The following is a 22978-nucleotide window of genomic DNA, read 5'->3' on the forward strand; positions in this document are numbered from 1 at the left end:
TGCGCATCTGTTTCCAAATGGAAATGATACTTTATTATCAGGGTAGATTCAACTTTTTTAAACAATGGGATCCATTTGCCCAATCACATCTACAACTAGTCAGTAAAGCCAAGCGGGTTTTAAGTGGATTGATGTCCACTGAGTTATGAGGAGATTTAGGTCGGATGAGATAAAAATTTATTACAAATGGACAATATTCCAGTCCTCAGAACCAAAACTCTCACCTCGATGAGCACAAGTCAAATCAGAATCATACAGCACAGAAGGTCATTTGGCCCATTACACCTGTGCTGACTCTTTGAAAGAACACCTCTATTACATCTCCCCTTCAGCTTCTCTGCTCTAAAGAGAACAACCCCAGCTTCTCTAATCTCCCCACGTAACTGAAGTCCCTCATCCCTGGTACCATTCTAGTAAATCTTCTCTGCACTCCTTATCAAGGCTTTGACATCCTCCCTAAGGTGTGGTGTCCAAAATTGGACGCAATACTCCAGCTGAAGCCCAACCAGAGATTTATAAAGATTTATAACTTCCTTGCTTTTGTACTCTATGCCTCTATTTATAAAGTCATATTTAAATTATAATTTCTATATTAAATATGCTAAATTCTTGTGTGTAACATGCAATTCCTCTATATTTCCTGTCACATGTTTCCCCACCACACCTTGCTGATAACACCTCCTATTGTTAGTGAGTCCAACTCACCTCAAGCAATGCCACAGGGGATTTGGAAGTGTATATATTAATATAGAATCATAGAAATTTACGGCACAGAAGGAGGCCATTCGGCCCATCATGTCTGTGCCGGCCAAAAAAGAAAAGAGCCATCCAGCCTAATCCCACTTTCCAGCTCTTGGTCCGTAGCCTTGTAGGTTACAGCACTTCAAGTGCATCTCCAAGTACTTTTTAAATGCAATGAGAGTTTTTACCTTTACCACCCTTTCAGGTATTGAGTTTCAGACCTCTACCAGTCTCTAGGTGAAAACATATCTCCTCAAATCTCCTCTAATCCTTCTACCAATTACTTTAAATCTATGTCCCCTGGTTATTGACCTCTCTGCTAAGGGAAATGGGTCTTTCCTATCCATTCTATCCAGGCCCCTCATAATTTTATACACTTCAATCAAATCCTCCCTCAGCCTCCTCTGTTCCAAAGAAAACAACCTATCCAATCTAAAATTCTCCAGTCCTGGCAACATCCTTGTAAATCTCCTCTGTACACTTACTCTAATGCATTCACATCTTTCCTGTAATGTGGTGACCAGAACTGTACGCAGTACTCTAGCTGTGGCCTAACTAGTGTTTTATACAGTTCCAGCATAACATCCCTGCTCTTATATTCTACGTCTCGGCTAATAAAGGAAAGTATCCCGTATGCCTTCTTAACCACCTTATCTACCTGTCCTGCTACCTTCAGGGCTCTGTGGACATGCACTCCAAGGTCCCTCTCTTCCTCTCCACTTCTCAGTATCCTACCATTTATTGTGTATTCCCTTGACTTGTTTGCCTTCCCCAAATGCATTACCTCATAATTCTCCAGATTGAATTCCATTTGCCACTTTTCTGCCTACCTGACCAGTATATTGATTCTGCAGTCTACAGCTTTCTTCCTCACTATCAACCACACTGCCAACTTTTGTATAATCTGCAAACTTCTTAATCATGCCCCCAACATTTTAGTCTAAATCATTGATATATACCACAAAAAGCAAGGGACCTAGTACTGAGCCCAGCGGAACCCCACTGGAAACAGCCTTCCAGTCACAAAAACACCTGTCGACCATTACCCTTTGCTTCCTGCCACTGAGCCAATTTTGGATCCAATTTGCCACTTTCCCTTGGATCCCATGGGCTTTTACTTTTTTGACCAGCCTGCCTTGTGGGACCTAGTCGAAAGCCTTGCTAAAATCCACGTAGACTACATCAAACGCATTACTCTCATCGACCCTCCTTGTTACTTCCTCAAAAAATTCAATCAAGTTAGTCAGACACGACCTTTCCTTAACAAATCCGTGCTGACTGTCCTTGATTAATCCATGCCTTTCTAAATGATGATTAATACTGTCCCTCAGAATTTTTTCCAATAATTTGCCCACCACTGAGGTTAGGCTGACTGTCCTGTAATTACTCGGTATTTGCATATATTTACATATATTATGATATAATGTGACAATTCTGGTTTGCACTCACATGATCAGTCTTTCCATAATAATCCAGAATGGAGGAGAGGAGTGGCAGGATAAGAGTAAACCCAAGCAGGTCGATGAGAAGCATCAAGAATACACTGGTAATGACGTATGAGGAATTATCTTGGGTGTTGGGAGCACTTTTCAGTTTTTGTTGCTCCTTTGCCTCCATGTTTTACAGTAACTTCTAAGAGGAAGCAAAGACACATCTTTCCACCACCACCTCCCCACCCCCACCCCGGCTTGAAGTTTCCAATTTCACATTCCCACAGGGCCAAGAAGAGAGGAAGGGAAACACACTCAAATTACTGAGTCATCATGTCCAATTCCTTCTTCAGCATCCAGTAAGAATTCGACAACACTCTCACGTTGGCAACTGCAATTAGCCTCGGTAACAAGGTACAAGGTATAGAGAGATCAGCATGCACTTCAATTAAAGCAACATGGAAATATGTTTTTAACCTATGGGCCAATATTCGGCCAATAGGCAAACCTTCCTCTACTCGGCAATTTTTCAATAGGACTTTCTTTCTTAGGTATCAGCTGTAGCTCAGTGGTAGCACACTCGCCTTTGAGTCAGGAGGTTGTGGGTTCAAAGTCCCACTCCAGAGACTTGAGTACGCCATCCAGGCTGATACTCCAGTGCAGTACTGAGGGAGTGCTGCGCTGTCGGAGTGTGTTGTCTTTCAGATGAGATGTTGAACCGAAGCCCTGTCTGCCCTCTCGGGTGGATGTAAAAGATCCCATCTTGAAGAAGAACTTTCTAACTGCCTTGATGTTTAAACTATAATTAAAATAAAACGCTGGGCGTGAAACTGGTCTGCAGCAAAAGCACAAAACAAGCGTAAATGGAAAAGAAAATCAGGCGAGATGTAAAACCTTGGACTAGCGTCCATTTCGCGCTTTCAATGAAGACCAATTTCACCCCCTCTATCTGCTTCCTGATACTCTGTTTTATTTTACAGGCTCCAATATCTTAGTATGTTTCCCTTTGTGCCTCACTCTTCCCCTGGTTTTCCCTTCCAAATCCCCCCCAAAAATTCTTCTAGGTGTTGCTGATGTTATTTTAATTACTGGTCCTTGACTGAGGCATTAATTTTTTATCTCTAAAGTATTGTATTGGAGGTACATGGGTAAAATCAGTTGTCTACCTGTCACCTCAAATGGGGTCACTCCCGCCAAGTTTTGCTTCACAAACCTTTTCATTAGAAAATGTACATTTCTTTAACAAAGCTACCACCGTGTGTTTAGCACATTCTGCCTACCATGACAATTGGGGATGATATAATACATGGAATTTTTGTTTTACACCTATCATGTGCCAGATTTTCAATGTCAATTCTGATGCAAAATGGATACCCCCATCAGATTCTATCCTCATTAGCAATCTCTATTTCAGACAGACTCCCTGGACAACTACAGGGTGCCTTAACCAATAAGGCGTGCAGTGCATTTTCGGTGTAGAATGAGCGCGCGCATGTCGTACACCATATTGGACAATCAAATTGGAGTCAGTACCTAAGAACAGTTAAGATTCCTGCTTTTTCTGCTTGCTTATTGGACCTGGATCCTAAGTGATATTTTATGGGTACAACAGAAAATCTTCATCCCACTTCAACAATAACAACAACACCTGCATCTACAAAGCACCTTTAACATAGGAAAACATCACGAGGCATTTTACAGGAGCGTGATCAGATAAAAATGAACACACCAAGCCAAAGGAGGTACAAGGAAGGGTGATCAAAAGCTTGGTCAAAGAGCTAGGTTTTAAGGAAGGTCTTAAAGGAGGAGAGAAAGGTGGAGAGGCAGGGAGGTTTAATGGAGGGAATTTCAGAGCTTAGGGCCCAAACGGCTGAAGACACTTCAATTCACCTCCAACACAAAGTTTCCTTTGTAGCGATATGCACAATTGTCCACATGCACCTTCAGAAATCTTAACATGTTGTCCTTCTAACTATAATGTATGTTCTCTTCCATTGATACTAGCTTCTGGGTCAAAAACAAAAAACTGTAAACTCTCGGGCCCGTGTTTTTGAGCAGCCTCCAATGGTCCCTTTAGGGGTAAAAACAGAAAATGCTGGAAATACTCAGCAGGTCAGGCAGCATCAGTGGAGAAAGAAACAGTTAACATTTCAGGTCGATGACCTTTCGTCAGAACTGGAAGAAGTTAAAGATTTAACAGATTTTGAGCAAGTACAGAGCCAGGGACAGAGCGGGGGGAGGGGTGGTGGGGGGGAGGAAAGATCAATGGGGGAGGTCTGTGAGAAGGTAGGGGGCAAGAGTGATTAAATAACAAAAGGGATGATGGTGCAAGGCAAGGAGGGTGGTAATGGGACAAGAAACAAAAGATGGGTCTAGAGGAGCTGTAAATGTCAACAGCAGAACCATGACCAGCACCTGCTGTCCAAAAAAATGGGAGCAGTGGTTATGATCTGAAGTTATTGTAATCTATGGTGATTGCACTTCTTTCAATTTAGTATACTGTATTCGCTGCTCACAATGCACTCTCCTTTACACTGAGGAGACCAAACGCAGATTGGGTGAGCGCTTTGCTGAAGCGATCCGCAAGTGTGACCCTGACCTGCCGGTTACTTGCCATTTTAATTCTCCGTCCCACTCCCACTCTGACCTCTCTGTCCTCGGCCTCTTACCCTGTTCCAATGAAGCGCAACGGAAGCTCAAGGAACAGCAGCTCATCTTTCGATTAGGCACTTTACAACCTTCTGGACTCAACATTGATTTCAATAACTTCAGACCATAACCATTGCTCCCATTTTTATACACAGCATGTGCTGCTAATGGTCCTGATGTTGCCATTTACAGCTACTCTAGACCCATCTTTTGTTTCTTTACTTGTCCCATTACCACCCTCCTTGCCTTACACCATCATCGCATTTGTCATTTAATCACTCCTGTCCTTCACCCTATCAGAGACCTTCCCTTTTGTTTTTTCCTCCCTTGCCTTCCTCCCTTTCATGGCTCTGTATTTGCTTAAAATCTGTTACATCTTTAACTTCTTCCAGTTCTGACGAAAGGTCATTGACCTGACACGTTAACTCTGTTTCTTTCTCCACAGATGCTGCCTGACTTGCTGAGTATTTCCAGCATTTTCTGTTTTTATTTCAGAGTTCCAGCCTCTGCAGTGTTTTGCTTTTGATTTAGTGTCCCTTTAGGGATCACTAGCACACCTGGTACAACTAGGCAGAGTATGTCTGGCACAAGCTCCATCTATTTACACCTAAATTTTGCATTCAGGGCCCTGCAACCAATGTGAGATTCTGATCTGCATATTTAAGGAGCCTAATGCCCGTTTCAGGCAGGCACCCTGGACGACTAACAGTCGCCCGAGCCAATATGGCATCCAACACACTTCCAGCACAGTAGATCACAACGAGAAATTCAAAGGTCTAACACCAATTTTATGCCGGAAATACGGGTGGCCTTGAGTTGAACTTCTCCCCCACAATACTGGTACAACCGTAAAGGAGTAGAGGCCATAATCACAAACCTTTACTCTTTTTTAACTTCCGCCAATCCTCAACTCAGCCTCCCTGAGATGTTGGTGCTGTTCTGTACTATCAGACAGTATCCGTCAAAGTTGTGCACTCGGTGCTATTAGTTTAGGCAATAGCTCTGCCATTGTGGAATGGTTAACATTCCTAAATTTGAGTAGTAACTTTCAGCAATTCAGTTTAGATCACTACCCATTTTTCCAGTAGATGAAGCTAGTTTCTTAAAGAGAATCCTTTGATTTCTAGCTAGGACGGTGGCAGTGGAGCAGAATGGAGGCAATAGCTTCAGGCAGTGCTTCAAACCTGTATGCCTTTTACAGACTGAGAGAGACTATGAATTTGCGAAGCCATTTTACATCTTAGGCACTTAGCAGTACAGTACTAAAAACATTTAAAACACTTTGGGAAAAATAATGGATTTTCCTATGGGAATACCTTTGTTCCAGAGTTATGAGGAGGAAGATGATGAGGCTATGGAGGAGGAGTTTATGGAAGCAAGGATGGCAAGGCATCAAAGAAGGCATCAACATCCAACCATAGTTACCCACACTACAGGTCATACAGACCTGGGAGGTAATACCTGGATTTCTCTCACAGGCAGTGTGTGAGAAATCTCTGCTTCTCCCAGAGGCTATTGCAGCATTATAGAATCATAGAAGTTTACAACATGGAAACAGGCCCTTCGGCCCAACATGTCCATGTCGCCCAGTTTATACCACTAAGCTAGTCCCAATTGCCTGCACTTGGCCCATATCCCTCTATACCCATCTTACCCATGTAACTGTCCAAATGCTTTTTAAAAGACAAAATTGTACCCGCCTCTACTACTGCCTCTGGCAGCTCGTTCCAGACACTCACCACCCTTTGAGTGAAAAAATTGCCCCTCTGGACCCTTTTGTATCTCTCCCCTCTCACCTTAAATCTATGTCCCCTCGTTATAGACTCCCCTACCTTTGGGAAAAGATTTTGACTATCTACCTTATCTATGCCCCTCATTATTTTATAGACTTGTATAAGATCACCCCTCAACCTCCTACTCTCCAGGGAAAAAAGTCCCAGTCTATCTAACCTCTCCCTATAAGTCAAACCATCAAGTCCCGGTAGCATCCTAGTAAATCTTTTCTGCACTCTTTCTAGTTTAATAATATCCTTTCTATAATAGGGTGACCAGAACTGTACACAGTATTCCAAGTGTGGCCTAACTAATGTCTTGTACAACTTCAACAAGACATCCCAACTCCTGTATTCAATGTTCTGACCAATGAAACCAAGCAAGCTGAATGCCTTCTTCACCACCCTATCCACCTGTGACTCCACTTTCAAGGAGCTATGAACCTGTACTCCTAGATCTCTTTGTTCTATAACTCTCCCCAACGCCCTACCATTAACGGAGTAGGTCCTGGCCCGATTCGATCTCCCAAAATGCATCACCTCACATTTATCTAAATTAAACTCCATCTGCCATTCATTGGCCCACTGGCCCAATTTATCAAGATCCCGTTGCAATCCTAGATAACCTTCTTCACTGTCCACGATGCCACCAATCTTGGTGTCATCTGCAAACTTACTAACCATGCCTCCTGAATTCTCATCAAAATCATTAATATAAATAACAAATAACAGCGGACCCAGCACCGATCCCTGAGGCACACCGTTGGTCACAGGCCTCCAATTTGAAAAACAACCCTCTACACCCACCCTCTGTCTTCTGTCGTCAAGCCAATGTTGTATCCAATTGGCTACCTCACCTTGGATCCCGTGAGATTTAACCTTATGTAACAACCTACCATGCGGTACCTTGTCAAAGGCTTTGCTAAAGTCCATGTAGACCATGTCTACTGCACAGCCCTCATCTATCTTCTTGGTTACCCCTTCAAAAAACTCAATCAAATTCGTGAGACATGATTTTCCTCTCACAAAACCATGCTGACTCGTTCCTAATCAGTCCCTGCCTCTCCAAATGCCCGTAGATCCTGTCTCTCAGAATACCCTCTAACAACTTACCCACTACAGATGTCAGGCTCACCGGTCTGTAGTTCACAGGCTTTTCCCTGCCGCCCTTCTTAAACAAAGGTACAACATTTGCTACCCTCCAATCTTCAGGCACCTCACCTGTAGCGGTGGATGATTCAAATATCTCTGCTAGGGGACCCGCAATTTCCTCCCTAACCTCCCATAACGTCCTGGGATACATTTCATCAGGTCCCGGAGATTTATCTACCTTGATGCGCGTTAAGACTTCCAGCACCTCCCTCTCTGTAATATGTACACTCCTCAAGACATCACTATTTATTTCCCCAAGTTCCCTAACATCCATGCCTTTCTCAACCGTAAATACCGATGCGAAATATTCATTTAGGATCTCACCCATCTCTTGTGGTTCCGCACATAGATGACCTTGTTGATCCTTCAGAGGCCCTACTTTCTCCCTAGTTACTCTTTTGCCCTTTATGTATTTGTAGAAGCTCTTTGGATTCTCCTTTGCCTTATCTGCCAAAGCAATCTCATGTCCCCTTTTTGCCCTCCTGATTTCTCTCTTAACTCTACTCCGGCAATCTCTATACTCTTCAAGGGATCCACTTGATCCCAGCTGCCTATGCATGTCATATGCCTCCTTCTTCTTTCTGACTAGGGCCTCAATCTCCCAAGTCATCCAAGGTTCCCTACTTCTACCAGCCTTGCCCTTTACTTTATAAGGAATGTGCTTACCCTGAACCCTGGTTAACACATTTTTGAAGGACTCCCACTTACCAGACATCACTTTGCCTGCCAACAGACTCTCCCAATCAACTTCTGAAAGTTCCTGTCTAATACCACCAAAATTGGCCTTTCCCCAATTTAGAATTTTAACTTTTGGGCCAGACCTATCCTTCTCCATAGTTATCTTAAAACTAATGGAATTATGATCACTGGTCCCAAAGTGATCCCTCACTAACACTTCTGTCACCTGCCCTTCCTTATTTCCCAAGAGGAGGTCAAGTTTTGCCCCCTCTCTAGTCGGGCCATCCACATACTGAATGAGAAATTCCTCCTGAATACACTCAACAAATTTCTCTCCATCCAAGCCCCTAATGCTATGGCTGTCCCAGTCAATGTTGGGAAAGTTAAAGTCCCCTACTATTACCACCCTATTTTTCTTGCAGCTGTCTGTAATCTCCTTATATATTTGCTCCTCAATTTCCCGTTGACTATTTGGGGGTCTGTAGTACAATCCTATCAACGTGATCTCTCCCTTCTTATTTTTCAGTTCTACCCATATCGACTCCGTGGGCGAACCCTCGGATATATCCTCTCTCACTACTGCCATGATGTTCTCCCTAATCAAGAACGCAACTCCCCCTCCTCTCTTACCTCCTGCTCTATCTTTCCTATAGCATCTGTACCCTGGAATATTTAGCTGCCAGTCCTGCCCCTCCCTTAGCCATGTTTCAGTAATAGCTATAACATCCCAGTCCCATATACCCATCCATGCCCTGAGTTCATCTGCCTTGCCCATCAGACTTCTTGCATTGAAATAAATGCAGTTTAATCTAGACTTCCCTTGGTCTTTGCCGTGCTTTCTCAGACCATTTGTCCGGTCATGTTTTGTACACTCTCCCTTACTGCCTTTTGTTTCTGTCACCACTTTACTTCCCACTGACTTCCTGCATCGATTCCCATCCACCTGCCACTTTAGTTTAAACCCTCCCCAACAGCACTAGCAAACACTCCCCCTAGGACATTGGTTCCAGTCCTGCCCAGATGCAGACCGTCCAATTTGTACTGGTCACACCTCCCCCAGAACCGGTTCCAATGTCCCAGGAATTTGAATCCCTCCCTCTTGCACCATCTCTCAAGCCACATATTCATCCTAGCTATCCTGTCATTCCTTGCAGACTTGCAGCCCACCTCAACTAGGAACACAGTCTTGTCAAAGTGACCATAGTGCTGAATGTTTACACTACCGGGCCCTTCCAGGCAGCCTCGGGTGACCTCAGTCAAATCAGTCAATCCACTCTGCATCACTGTATCAAGGCCACAGATGCACTGCTCAAGTGAGCATTTCAGTCATCACCTTCTCTGTGGACCCTGCCAAACAATGATAACGAGCAGTAAACTTTAATAGATTAACAGGATTCTCCCAGCAACAAGGTGCCATTAGTAGTACTCATGTGGCATTGAAAGCTCCGTATCAGAACCCCAACAATTTTACCAATAGGAAGGGGTATCATTCTATTAATTTCGCAGCTAGTGAGTGATGGAAATCACATACTTTTGCATGCTACCCAGGGAACTACCATGTCTCATTTGTATCATGATACATGCATTGTTGATCCAGAATACTGGGCTCAATTTTGAAATGGTGGTAGGTTGGCAGCAGCAGGGGGGAGGGGTGTGTGTGTGTGTGTGAAGGTGCACATGGCAAACCCGAATAAAAAAAACTTACCTTTTCCAACGTGATCGTGATATAATTGATGGTGATTAAAGTTCTTTCCTGGTTTCGCGCCCGGCAGCCCCTGGTTGACAGGCTGGCAGCTGACAAGAGCTGCAACGCCGAAGTGGGGGTGAAGAGAAAGAGAGAGTGGGAGGGTCATCATCCAGTGCTGGAACAGAGAGTGGAGGACACTGAAGATCGGAGGGTTGGGAGGGAAAGAGTGGAAGATCGATGGTGGGAGAGAATGGAAGATCGGTGGTGGGAGAGAATGGAAGATCGGTGGTGGGAGAGAATGGAAGATCGGTGGTGGGAGAGAATGGAAGATCGATGGTGGGAGAGAATGGAAGATCGGTGGTGGGAGAGAATGGAAGATCGGTGGTGGGAGAGAATGGAAGATCGGTGGTGGGAGAGAATGGAAGATCGGTGGTGGGAGAGAATGGAAGATCGATGGTGGGAGAGAATGGAAGATCGGTGGTGGGGGAGAATGGAAGATCGATGGTGGGGGAGAGGGGAAGATCAGGCGGGGAGAATGGAAGATTGGAGGGGAGAGGGGAAGATCGGGGGGGAGATCAGAGAGGGACATCGGGCGGGAGAGGGGGAGATCGGAGAGGGACATTGGGGGCTGAGAGGGACATCGGAGAGGGAGACATCGGACATTGGAGCAGGGTGGAAAGGTAGGTTTACTTTGTTTTTTAACTTTGTGCAATGGATTTTTAATTTAATTGATTTTGTTTATCTTTGCCTGATCCAACCCTTCACGTCTGGTTTCACCAGGCATGAATCGGAAGCCGTGGGAAAGCCGCCCAGGTAAGTTTAAAATCGTTTCAACTATCTACTACGTCAGAAATAAAGCACCTTAAGTACCTCAATGAGGTACATTTGGTTCTTTAACTATCATCCCGTCAGCTTTAATTGCCGGCGGGATTTCCGGATTTGGGAAGCGCACGCGCACACAGGCGCATCTGATGGGAACTCGGAAGTTAGCGGGTTGGAGCCGGCTTCCAAACCAGCTTGGGATTTTCGCCATTTTCGCAGCCCCTCCCACCCCCAATGCACCCACAATTTGATTTTACAATGAGCCCACTGTATCTGGTTAGCTGATTGGAAAACAGGATACCTCCTGTAACCTGGCTGATGGCACCCTACCAGCATTCAAGCTCAGCAGTGGAGAACAAGTATAATGAGGCCTTATACTCACTGGTGCTGGGCATGGGTTCAATGAGTCTAATGATTGGCATAAGAACAAGTTCCAATTATGTCCTGGAATTGCTGTGAAATGTTCTTGTTAAGGCTATCCTCGCAAGACAACTATTGAAGCAATTATAGCGATCAGTTTGGAAGCCTTTAGAACGTCCTCCTGACGCCTTGTTGCCACAGTTATCTCTGGGACCACCACCCTATCCAGGGTGTTTTACATGGCTGGCATATTTCCTGCATAGTGTAGCAGAGGCAGGTAGCAGACTCCTCCAACTTATCCACCATTTCCACCACCTGCATTGTCCATTGCCCACACATGACATCACTGCTCCTGTATCATTTTCTCTTGAAAACCCAACCCATGAGATCAGGTCAATAGGCTCCTCAGCCGAGGACAATCATTTCTCCAAAAGCTCTTTCTGCTCAATGCTTCACCAGTGATATACCCTCTGGCTCATTAATTTAATCCTCCTAAGTAGTTGCCATGAAAGAGTGAGTGAGGCTTGTACAGGGGTTGTGAGTGAGGTCCCAGACTGCTCTTCGGGTTGAGCATCACTGAGGAGGGTTACAAAAGCATTATGTCTAGGCAGGTGGACTCTCACGTGTGACTTTGAAGAAGTAACTGAGCAATGATAGGAGACCTTTCAATTAAGGTGGACATCTGGAGGCTATATGAACTCACTGTACTGTAGATGATCCCTTCCATTACAGACATGCTCCTGGGAGTTTGGCTCCAACATCCCCGTCCCCCACCTCCTCCCTGGTGTGTCTCCTGAAGAGTTGAAGTGCTTCCTCCTCATGTGCACTCAGTGGTCAGGTTGTTGCAGTTCCTCCGATAGTATAGATCCCATATTTCTGGAACATCTGGCTTGCCTGATCCATTTCAAAAAGTCCTACTGTATGCATCTCTTGACCTGCCTATCATGGAGGCCAGGATTCAGACCCGGAAAAGCAATGATACAAGCAGATTGCTCGGCATTCCAAGTATGAGATGAGCTCAATGCTTTTGAGATTGATGACAGCCTCTTGCTATGTGGAGCTATACCTAAAGCTAGTCATGTCGCCCTGTAGTTTAACCTCCATTCCCACTGATTATCTGATCATTCACCTCTGACTCAAAAGATTAGCATAAATTGAAGATCATTCATGCTTTTCTTTGGTGATCAGAAAGAATTACCCTAAATAAATTGCATCCCTGTCTTTAGGGTCAAATGCTTCCCTCTATTTTAATGTCTATCCACTGCTTCGCTGATGGTGTTTTATATCATCTAACAATTTTCTATTTAACAGTTTACAGGTTTTTTTGGTCCCATTAATTCCCTCTCTGTGCGGGGAGTATCTGTTGTTTCTCTCTCTCCTTTTGAAAATCTTTTTTCCCCCTAACCTTACTAAAATGATGTGATGCAGGATATGGAGCCCAAACCTTAACATATCTTTTTACAAAAGCTGCTGTGCATTCCTAATACTTCCTGTTTTTATTTCAGATTAGCGATCAAAAACCCTTCCATGTTTTGTTTGATAGACTGGTTAATTATTATTACATTGGCAATGATCAAATGTTTACTGCCTGGCTCGGTGATTTAACCACAGGGTGTAGTTTATTTAAATGAAGGGAAACGTAACACTTGAAATTTGAGATTTATATTATGTTCTTGACCTCAGGATATTATCCTCCAATATCGTCAACTTCGTCACTAGGTTACACTGAATGCGAAAGACCGCCCATATAAACCGCCTCAGCAACATTCGTGAGATGATCGTGTGACGATCCTGGTTTCACGCAAAGATTCGGTGAAGCTTAAGTGCAGGAGCTGCAAAGGGCGAGTCGGGAGGCAGGTAAGAACAAGATTATACAAAATTATCCACGGTCTCTCCATTTCTAATCTCCGTGGTAGCTTCACATCAAGACAGTGGAAAGGATCATTTTCCTTGTGGGTTTTAGGCTGCGTTGTGTTGCCGGATGTGGTTATAGAACCGATTTTAAAGTCTTTTCATGTAATTAATGGCTGGGGGCAGAGGGGAATCTGAATCTCCTCGGATCTCATCACTGTCGGCGCCGTACTGGAAGCAGGTTAATTGTCGAGTGGCAATATTAATGATTCTACCACCAACCCCAATTAAGATGTGGAGATGCCGGTGATGGACTGGGGTTGACAATTGTAAACAATTTTACAACACCAAGTTATAGTCCAGCAATTTTATTTTAAATTCACAAGCTTTCGGAGATTTTCTCCTTCCTCAGGCAAATGTTTCAAGATCTCCTTGAAGCCTACGCATTTATACATATTGAACAATAATACATGGTGTTACTGCAGGGGCAGTCTGTAAACACCATGTATTATTGTTCAATATGTATAAATGCGTAGGCTTCAAGGAGATCTTGAAACATTTGCCTGAGGAAGGAGAAAATCTCCGAAAGCTTGTGAATTTAAAATAAAATTGCTGGACTATAACTTGGTGTTGTAAAATTGTTTACAAACCCCAATTAAGGTTAAGGTCCTACTGAGAATACATGGTTGCCTTTGGTAGAAAGAATTGAATTTGACTCAGGGGGTTTCTCTTTCTTTATGGAGACAGGAGAATGCCTGTCTGTATAATTAATAACCAGCTAAAATTTGGGGCAGCATTGAAATATGATTTCTGAGAATGCAATTTTGTTCGTTGTGGAGAAAAGCAGATGTTTCCTGATCTTTGATTTTAAAACAAAAGGAACTCCTGAGGCAAAGTCTACAGAAAGATCTTGTGGTTGATACTTAAAAAAAGCTTAGGTATGGGCAATAGTTTACAAATTATCTCTTATCCTACCCATGGTCTCAGTACACATCGCCCTCTTTAGATACTCTGCACTCCCTCCGTTACGCCGTTGGCGGTTGTTCAGTCACTTAAACCCCTGACATCTGGAACTTACACCGTCACCTCAACATTTCCCTCCCGGCTTTCGAAAGATTCCTAAATACCTTTCTCTTCAACCGTGCTTTCCACCCCTTCCTTTCTCATTTCTCTTTACCCTCTCCCTCCTGCTCAGCATCTATTTTTTGCTCTCTACTCTATAAGAATCTCTGAGGTGCCTTTCTGTACATGAGGTTTGCTATAGAAATGCAAGTTGTTGTGCTGCTGGGAGTCCTTCCTCCTTTCAAAGAATGTAGGCTCTTAGTGAAAAGTAACTCATCCATAAGATCGAGGTCTTCATGCAACAGTGCAGAACTGCCTAGAATTTAGTACTAAACTGGACATTGTAAGGATGGCTTGTGTGAGTAATGTGAATGCCACATTGGTGCAATGGATATGTGTTCACTAAGATGGAGCTACATACTTGTAGTAGAGGTAGCTTTACTCCCTAAATCAAACCTTTTCTGCATCTGACCTGAGTGATTTCACTTCCTTGCCTTGATAAGTTCAATGAACTTGCAGTGGCTGTCACTGTTGAATGAGTGTGACAAAAATAACATGCATGCCAGTTCCTTTATCTGTCTCTCGTTGGCTTCAGAAAACATGATGGTGTAGATATTACAAAGTTCAGCATTCTTCAGTGGCACCAGTCATATTACGATCATGTGCCTTCCTGCCCCAAAGGGCTATATCATATGATAGTTTTATACTTCATTGAAAATTTAGTCTGCATTTGTTTTTCAGAACAGCCCATTTTCTGTTTGTATGGCTGTGTGGGGGCCCACACTCAATAAGGCGGCTCACCACCACCTTCTCAAGGGCAATTAGGGATGGGCAATAAATGCCGGCCTCGCCAGCGACGCCCACATCCCATGAACGAATATAAAAAAAGCACTCCTTATTCCACTGTGAAGGCAGTGACTCATTTTGCACAAACTCCACAGATGGTAATAACTTTCCAATACTTTGCCAAATGGTATCTATTCATGTTTGAGCCGAGATAATAAGCTATGGAATGGTATTATGGCTGAACGCAAACATATTACACATATTTCCAGCCGTTTAGGAGTAGGAACCCTAACTGAGTTTTATCTCCCTCCTGCAATCTTGGCTGAGATTGCCTAATCTAGCACGGAGCAAGGATTGAATTTGTGACACCTTTGACACATAGTGCATTGGCCCGCTGAGTCATGTTTTGCTCTTGAGGCTATTCTTTACTTCTTGCGTGAATAAGATTGTGAATTCTTCATGTGAGGTTTCTATGTACCACCCTTGAGTAAATGCTTAACATTTGCTATCTGTAGCTGCATTCATACTGCCATTTATCCACTGATGCAAAGTAGTTTGATTTACATCAATGCAACAATCACAGTATAAATCAGAAGGTTATCTGGTGTCCTAAAGCCTTGAAGTATTAGATCCCCTCTAGGAAACCATCTTCCATTTTTGCAGTATAGATTCAGCCTATATTGCTGAATTGACCTGGCCTTGACTAAACAGTCAGGTCATTCAAAAGAATGGGTAGAGGAAGGGTGAGGTTGCCAACTCTGGTTGGAGGCATTCCTGGAGGCTTGACCATGTGGCGTTTTAGCCACGTGACATCTGTAAATGTTATTGCATCTCTCTCCTTGGACTCTGTTTTGGACTCAGGTTCTAACTTTGAATTTGGAGCTTCAGTCAGAGTCGACCTGTACTTGGACCACACACGTCAAAATCGGCCGGCACAGACTGACCTGAACCAAATCAAGAGATCTGACAAGGGCAGTGGGCTCGGTATTTGGGACACTTCTCACAGGGCACTCGCCCTAACCAACATTTCTAAACCACTCCGGGGCTCTGACTCAGTAAAGGAGAGTTTTCATAGAAAGACAGAAATTATAGCACCGGAGAAGGCAATTCGATCCCTGGTGCTTGTGCTGGTGCTGGCGCTCTTTCCTGTGATCTCATTCTCCCCTGATCCTTTTATATTCCTCCTTTTCAAATATTTATGCCATTCCCTTTTAAACGATGTTCTAGTCTTTATCACAATAGCAATTTGTGGTGAAGCATTGCATGATCTAATGCCCATCAGTTTACGAACCTGCCTTTTCCCTTCCCCTTGGTTCTTCCAGTGGGAATCCTTGGTCTCTGTCCCTATTCACCCACAGTAAAGTCCCCAGGTTTCACGCACCCTTTTACTGGCTATTCCCTCATGGCGCCTGTCCAATTCACCACACTGCTGCTGCTGCACCACTCTGCACAAAATACTCCCTTGACTCCACAATCTCATTCTCCAGTCTCCCTCTCTCCCCTTGACCCCCATCCTCATTCCCCAGACTCCCAATCTCCCCCTGACCCTCATCCTCATTCCCCAGACTCCCAATCTTCCCCTGACCGCCATCCTCATTCCCCAGACTCCCAATCTTCCCCTGACCCCCCCATCCTCATTCTCCAGACTCCCAATCTTCCCCTGACCCCCCCATCCTCATTCTCCAGACTCCCAATCTTCCCCTGACCCCCCCATCCTCATTCTCCAGACTCCCTCTCTCCCCCTGACCCCCATCCTCATTCCCCAGCCTCCCTCTCTCCTCCTTACCCCCCATCCTCATTCCCCAGCCTCCCTCTCTCCTCCTTACCCCCCATCCTCATTCCCCAGCCTCCCTCTCTCCTCCTGATCCCCCATCCTCATTCCCCAGCCTCCCTCTCTCCTCCTGATCCCCCATCCTCATTCCCCAGCCTCCCTCTCTCCTCCTGATCCCCCATCCTCATTCCCCAGCCTCCCTCTCTCCTCCTGACCCCCATCCCCATTCCCCAGCCTCCCTCTCTCCTCCTGACCCCCATCCCCATTCCCCAACCTCCCTCTCTCCTCCTGACCCCCATCCCCATTCCCCAGTCTCCCTCTCTCCCTGACCCCATTCCCCAGTCTCCCTCTCTCCCTGACCCCATTCCCCAGTCTCCCTCTCTCCCTGACCCCATTCCCCAGTCAAAGCTAGTCATGTCGCCCTGTAGTTTAACCTCCATTCCCACTGATTATCTGATCATTCACCTCTGACTCAAAAGATTAGCATAAATTGAAGATCATTCATGCTTTTCTTTGGTGATCAGAAAGAATTACCCTAAATAAATTGCATCCCTGTCTTTAGGGTCAAATGCTTCCCTCTATTTTAATGTCTATCCACTGCTTCGCTGATGGTGTTTTATATCATCTAACAATTTTCTATTTAACAGTTTACAGATTTTTTTGGTCCCATTAATTCCCTCTCTGTGCGGGGAGTATCTGTTGTTTCTCTCTCTCCTTTTGAAAATCTTTTTTCCCCCTAACCTTACTAAAATGATGTGATGCAGGATATGGAGCCCAAACCTTAACATATCTTTTTACAAAAGCTGCTGTGCATTCCTAATACTTCCTGTTTTTATTTCAGATTAGCGATCAAAAACCCTTCCATGTTTTGTTTGATAGGCTGGTTAAATTATTATTACATTGGCAATGATCAAATGTTTACTGCCTGGCTCGGTGATTTAACCACAGGGTGTAGTTTATTTAAATGAAGGGAAACGTAACACTTGAAATTTGAGATTTATATTATGTTCTTGACCTCAGGATATTATCCTCCAATATCGTCAACTTCGTCACTAGGTTACACTGAATGCGAAAGACCGCCCATATAAACCGCCTCAGCAACATTCGTGAGATGATCGTGTGACGATCCTGGTTTCACGCAAAGATTCGGTGAAGCTTAAGTGCAGGAGCTGCAAAGGGCGAGTCGGGAGGCAGGTAAGAACAAGATTATACAAAATTATCCACGGTCTCTCCATTTCTAATCTCCGTGGTAGCTTCACATCAAGACAGTGGAAAGGATCGTTTTCCTTGTGGGCTTTAGGCTGCGTTGTGTTGCCGGATGTGGTTATAGAACCGATTTTAAAGTCTTTTCATGTAATTAATGGCTGGGGGCAGAGGGGAATCTGAATCTCCTCGGATCTCATCACTGTCGGCGCCGTACTGGAAGCAGGTTAATTGTCGAGTGGCAATATTAATGATTCTACCACCAACCCCAATTAAGGTTAAGGTCCTACTGAGAATACATGGTTGCCTTTGGTAGAAAGAATTGAATTTGACTCAGGGGGTTTCTCTTTCTTTATGGAGACAGGAGAATGCCTGTCTGTATAATTAATAACCAGCTAAAATTTGGGGCAGCATTGAAATATGATTTCTGAGAATGCAATTTTGTTCGTTGTGGAGAAAAGCAGATGTTTCCTGATCTTTGATTTTAAAACAAAAGGAACTCCTGAGGCAAAGTCTACAGAAAGATCTTGTGGTTGATACTTAAAAAAAGCTTAGGTATGGGCAATAGTTTACAAATTATCTCTTATCCTACCCATGGTCTCAGTACACATCGCCCTCTTTAGATACTCTGCACTCCCTCCGTTACGCCGTTGGCGGTTGTTCAGTCACTTAAACCCCTGACATCTGGAACTTACACCGTCACCTCAACATTTCCCTCCCGGCTTTCGAAAGATTCCTAAATACCTTTCTCTTCAACCGTGCTTTCCACCCCTTCCTTTCTCATTTCTCTTTACCCTCTCCCTCCTGCTCAGCATCTATTTTTTGCTCTCTACTCTATAAGAATCTCTGAGGTGCCTTTCTGTACATGAGGTTTGCTATAGAAATGCAAGTTGTTGTGCTGCTGGGAGTCCTTCCTCCTTTCAAAGAATGTAGGCTCTTAGTGAAAAGTAACTCATCCATAAGATCGAGGTCTTCATGCAACAGTGCAGAACTGCCTAGAATTTAGTACTAAACTGGACATTGTAAGGATGGCTTGTGTGAGTAATGTGAATGCCACATTGGTGCAATGGATATGTGTTCACTAAGATGGAGCTACATACTTGTAGTAGAGGTAGCTTTACTCCCTAAATCAAACCTTTTCTGCATCTGACCTGAGTGATTTCACTTCCTTGCCTTGATAAGTTCAATGAACTTGCAGTGGCTGTCACTGTTGAATGAGTGTGACAAAAATAACATGCATGCCAGTTCCTTTATCTGTCTCTCGTTGGCTTCAGAAAACATGATGGTGTAGATATTACAAAGTTCAGCATTCTTCAGTGGCACCAGTCATATTACGATCATGTGCCTTCCTGCCCCAAAGGGCTATATCATATGATAGTTTTATACTTCATTGAAAATTTAGTCTGCATTTGTTTTTCAGAACAGCCCATTTTCTGTTTGTATGGCTGTGTGGGGGCCCACACTCAATAAGGCGGCTCACCACCACCTTCTCAAGGGCAATTAGGGATGGGCAATAAATGCCGGCCTCGCCAGCGACGCCCACATCCCATGAACGAATATAAAAAAAGCACTCCTTATTCCACTGTGAAGGCAGTGACTCATTTTGCACAAACTCCACAGATGGTAATAACTTTCCAATACTTTGCCAAATGGTATCTATTCATGTTTGAGCCGAGATAATAAGCTATGGAATGGTATTATGGCTGAACGCAAACATATTACACATATTTCCAGCCGTTTAGGAGTAGGAACCCTAACTGAGTTTTATCTCCCTCCTGCAATCTTGGCTGAGATTGCCTAATCTAGCACGGAGCAAGGATTGAATTTGTGACACCTTTGACACATAGTGCATTGGCCCGCTGAGTCATGTTTTGCTCTTGAGGCTATTCTTTACTTCTTGCGTGAATAAGATTGTGAATTCTTCATGTGAGGTTTCTATGTACCACCCTTGAGTAAATGCTTAACATTTGCTATCTGTAGCTGCATTCATACTGCCATTTATCCACTGATGCAAAGTAGTTTGATTTACATCAATGCAACAATCACAGTATAAATCAGAAGGTTATCTGGTGTCCTAAAGCCTTGAAGTATTAGATCCCCTCTAGGAAACCATCTTCCATTTTTGCAGTATAGATTCAGCCTATATTGCTGAATTGACCTGGCCTTGACTAAACAGCCAGGTCATTCAAAAGAATGGGTAGAGGAAGGGTGAGGTTGCCAACTCTGGTTGGAGGCATTCCTGGAGGCTTGACCATGTGGCGTTTTAGCCACGTGACATCTGTAAATGTTATTGCATCTCTCTCCTTGGACTCTGTTTTGGACTCAGGTTCTAACTTTGAATTTGGAGCTTCAGTCAGAGTCGACCTGTACTTGGACCACACACGTCAAAATCGGCCGGCACAGACTGACCTGAACCAAATCAAGAGATCTGACAAGGGCAGTGGGCTCGGTATTTGGGACACTTCTCACAGGGCACTCGCCCTAACCAACATTTCTAAACCACTCCGGGGCTCTGACTCAGTAAAGGAGAGTTTTCATAGAAAGACAGAAATTATAGCACCGGAGAAGGCAATTCGATCCCTGGTGCTTGTGCTGGTGCTGGCGCTCTTTCCTGTGATCTCATTCTCCCCTGATCCTTTTATATTCTTCCTTTTCAAATATTTATGCCCTTCCCTTTTAAACGATGTTCTAGTCTTTATCACAATAGCAATTTGTGGTGAAGCATTGCATGATCTAATGCCCATCAGTTTACGAACCTGCCTTTTCCCTTCCCCTTGGTTCTTCCAGTGGGAATCCTTGGTCTCTGTCCCTATTCACCCACAGTAAAGTCCCCAGGTTTCACGCACCCTTTTACTGGCTATTCCCTCATGGCGCCTGTCCAATTCACCACACTGCTGCTGCTGCACCACTCTGCACAAAATACTCCCTTGACTCCACAATCTCATTCTCCAGTCTCCCTCTCTCCCCTTGACCCCCATCCTCATTCCCCAGACTCCCAATCTCCCCCTGACCCTCATCCTCATTCCCCAGACTCCCAATCTTCCCCTGACCGCCATCCTCATTCCCCAGACTCCCAATCTTCCCCTGACCCCCCCATCCTCATTCTCCAGACTCCCAATCTTCCCCTGACCCCCCCATCCTCATTCTCCAGACTCCCAATCTTCCCCTGACCCCCCCATCCTCATTCTCCAGACTCCCTCTCTCCCCCTGACCCCCATCCTCATTCCCCAGCCTCCCTCTCTCCTCCTTACCCCCCATCCTCATTCCCCAGCCTCCCTCTCTCCTCCTTACCCCCCATCCTCATTCCCCAGCCTCTCTCTCTCCTCCTGATCCCCCATCCTCATTCCCCAGCCTCCCTCTCTCCTCCTGATCCCCCATCCTCATTCCCCAGCCTCCCTCTCTCCTCCTGATCCCCCATCCTCATTCCCCAGCCTCCCTCTCTCCTCCTGACCCCCATCCCCATTCCCCAGCCTCCCTCTCTCCTCCTGACCCCCATCCCCATTCCCCAACCTCCCTCTCTCCTCCTGACCCCCATCCCCATTCCCCAGTCTCCCTCTCTCCCTGACCCCATTCCCCAGTCTCCCTCTCTCCCTGACCCCATTCCCCAGTCTCCCTCTCTCCCTGACCCCATTCCCCAGTCTCCCTCTCTCCCTGACCCCATTCCCCAGTCTCCCTCTCTCCCTGACCCCATTCCCCAGTCTCCCTCTCTCCCTGACCCCATTCCCCAGTCTCCCTCTCTCCCTGACCCCATTCCCCAGTCTCCCTCTCTCTCCGACCCCACCATTCCCATCGACTTCCAAGCACCACATTGACTCCCGATTGTTCCAGGCACACCAGCTGGACCTGCAGCAGCGCCTGGGCGATCCATGCCCAATTCCGGTAGACTTCTGGGCAATCTGGGAGGGTTGGCAACTCTTGGGAAGGGGGAAGAGGAGATGAGGAAACTTGACTTTAAAAGGAGACTTCTGAGTGGCATATTCAGGAAAGGAAATTGAAACTGAAAGTAATCTTTGTCACAGATGCAAGGCATAAACCACAGCTCATCATTTAGTCATTCTTGCTTTTTTTGTGTTTGAACAATGAAAGGTTTTGTAAATCTGATTTAATAGATAATACTTTAATGAAAAGTTGCACTTAAAAGAATTGTCTACGAACCTAATAAACTCTTGCAGGTATATGATTCAATTAAGGAGCCCCTTTTATTGAGTAACAACTTTGCATTAAAGACTGGAAATAAAACTAAAAAAAATGCAGAATAATACATTAAACAATTCAAATAGTCTTTAGCAAGGATGACCATGCTGACAGTGGGATATTTGTAGTTTGCAATCACTGGGAGAGATTGCACCTGGGGTGTAATCTTGACTTTGCGATAGGGTAAAACGGGTTGCCGTTTCAATGGAAATAAAAACTGGGAGACTTGTAAAATGGGCTATCACCCGTTTTACACTGTCACACAAAGACAGATATCCTCAATTGCTTATCCTTACTAGGGACATAATATTAAAAATATTTTTAATTTAATTTTTAATGGCTCCAAAATTACTGTAACTGTTTTGTACTCTGCTCAACAGTCATGACAATATCACATAAACAAATTTCAATCAACTCAGATTGGGTTTTGGGGGTACCAGTATGAATCAGTGCTCCAAACCCAAAGTGAACTTAGGAGTGATTCTCTCTGCGTTTGATCGCTGGTGTGTGAATGCACTGTAAGAGCACTGTTGTGCTGTAAACTTGAGAGTGAAGTAAGTATGATTTTTTAGAAATCTGAATGTTCATATCTAGAGTGAGCTAGATCCTAATTCTCTTCCTGATTAGACCTATCTGTTGTCTCTGTTTCTCCAGCCAGACTGGCCTTGGCTTTTTAAAAAAATTGTTCTTGGGATATGGGAGTCGCTAGCAAGTCTAGCATTTATTGTCCATCTCTAGTTGCCCTTGAGAAGGTGGTGGTGAGCCGCCTTCTTGAACCGCTGCAGTCTGTGTGGTGAAGGTACTCCCACAGTGCTGTTAG

General features: G+C 44.6%; 2 protein-coding genes across 2 annotated transcripts in view; both read left to right on the forward strand.

Annotated features, from left to right (window-relative positions):
• The window catches only part of LOC137331309 (phospholipid scramblase 1-like), an 81033-nt gene extending 67969 nt beyond the window's left edge, over positions 1-13064 (forward strand). The window contains exon 9 of the mRNA XM_067995025.1: positions 12975-13064. The gene's annotated coding sequence lies outside the window, so the exon portion shown is untranslated. The remainder of the gene's footprint in view (positions 1-12974) is intronic.
• Positions 13065-17864: 4800 nt separating this feature from the next.
• si:ch73-206p6.1 (phospholipid scramblase 1) overlaps positions 17865-22978 on the forward strand; it is a 59103-nt gene continuing 53989 nt past the window's right edge. The window contains exon 1 of the mRNA XM_067995021.1: positions 17865-17955. The gene's annotated coding sequence lies outside the window, so the exon portion shown is untranslated. The remainder of the gene's footprint in view (positions 17956-22978) is intronic.

This window comes from Heptranchias perlo, chromosome 13, assembly GCF_035084215.1.
Source record: "Heptranchias perlo isolate sHepPer1 chromosome 13, sHepPer1.hap1, whole genome shotgun sequence".
NCBI classification, from domain to species: domain Eukaryota; kingdom Metazoa; phylum Chordata; class Chondrichthyes; order Hexanchiformes; family Hexanchidae; genus Heptranchias; species Heptranchias perlo.